Here is a 1,978-nt window from a genome sequence, read left to right on the forward strand (position 1 = left end):
GTGGGAAACTATGGGGGGGAGGGAGGGGAAGGGAGATAGGATTAATGGTAGTTAAACATCTGTCTGGGGATGGGGAGACACCTTTTATCAACAAGGGTGCCTAAACGGAGCATATTTGTATACCTAACCCTTAACTGTACCCCACAATATCATAATAAAAAATATCGATTATAAAAAACTAAAAATAAAAATAAATTTTTAAAAAGCCTGGCCTCAAGCAATCCTTTTGCCTCCATCTTGCAAAGCCCTGGGATCACAGGCATTTGCCTCTGTGCAAGGCCTAGTCTAAGCTTTAAAGCAGGGAAGCATCATGGTGGTGTGCATTCATTTTAAAACGAAAACAGAGAAGAAAAACATTGTGATTTCTTGTGTGAGGAATGAATAATACAGAGTGCTAAATGGAGACCATGAACAAATGAAGCACACACTTGTTTGGTAAGCACTGTGAAAAGATGACTTTTTGTGTGAATGCAGAATTTAAAATTACAACTAGGCACATTTGTAAGGTGTATTATGGATGTTAAAACCTTTCAGGACGTACTCAAGTTTCTGTTATTGACAAATCCATGCCAAAAAAAATTATCAACCCTTTCTCGATATCCCAGTGTATAAGAGAAGCCCAGTTGGGGGGCTCCTGTAACATCTGCCCACACCGTGGGCTGCTTCTACTTGTGTAGGCTGTTTGAACAGTAACACCTCATTGTATTCTCACAGTTTCCAAACAGAATTACTCAAAAGGTTTGAAAAGTGCTCTGTAATCAGAAACCATTCAAACTAAACAAATCTGTATTTGCTTGTAAAATGACCTCCTCTCTTTGCCTCCTGATCTCTATTGATGCTCATTAGTTTAGTATCCAGGGTTAAATGTCCATTCAAGCTTAACCAGTTTTCTCCTGACATTCATTTCAGGCTTATGCTGAATGATAATGATGTCATGATTTTATTCTCAGGATCACAAATTGGTAAGCTGAAGTTACTCTTTAAAATTATTTAATGTCCAGTTGAAAAGCAAACATTGAGACAACATAGCAAGTAGCAAGGACTGCAGACAATCAAGTAGTTGAGTATCTTCCCACCTACGTTCAGAGCAAGGGATTATATAGGAATAGAGTAAAACTATGCTACCTATTAGAGATGGAATACAGCTGACACGCCCCCCACAACATTTTTTCTGATCATTACTGTACCTTATTTATTTATGAAAAATAAAATCAAAGAACATCATCTTCTGAAGTGTACACAGAAAATGATGAATTTACGTCTCATACAGCAATGTGTAGAATTTAATCACATGGAGATAAATATTTTTCTTTCAGTTATCTTTCAACTGATCACAGCAAAAGAAAGTTTCAGCTTCTTGCCAGTGTGTCTTAAATGTACCTCTACATCGAACTGATCTTTTAAATAAATAAAGATAAGGTCTCAGGCCCAGGGCATTTGGCAGACCATAGCATGTTGCTTTCATTTAATTTTTTCTGTGTATGATTTCAGTGCATTTATGTATTTATTTATTTATTTATTTATTTATTATTTAAAGATGTGGTTTACAATTCAGGGTTAGGTATACAAATGTTCATTATTTGTACATTATAATGGGGTGTGTCCCTCCTATAACTGCCAGTACCACCCCCCTCTCCCCCGGCGGTTTCCCACTACTGCCTATCCTTTTCTTATAATATTATGATAATTGTTCAAGGTCCACTTATGAGTGAGAACATATGGTATTCCATTCTTTGTTTCTGTGATAGATCACTGAGTATAATAGACTCTAAATCCATTCAAGTTGCTGTGAAAGTTCATATGTTTGTTATTCTTTATGGCTGCATAATATTCCATTGTGTATATGTACGACATTTTTGATATCCTGTCCAGCTTCTATGGACAGCATGGTTGGTTTCATGCTATTGTGAATAGAGCTACAACAAACGTGTGTGTAGGTAACTTTTTGGTAGAATGATTTGAGTTCCTCCAGGTATAT

This window comes from Carlito syrichta, unplaced genomic scaffold (genome assembly GCF_000164805.1).
Source record: "Carlito syrichta isolate Samal-C Ts95f unplaced genomic scaffold, Tarsius_syrichta-2.0.1 Scaffold288486, whole genome shotgun sequence".
In the NCBI taxonomy this organism is placed as follows: Eukaryota; Metazoa; Chordata; class Mammalia; order Primates; family Tarsiidae; genus Carlito; species Carlito syrichta.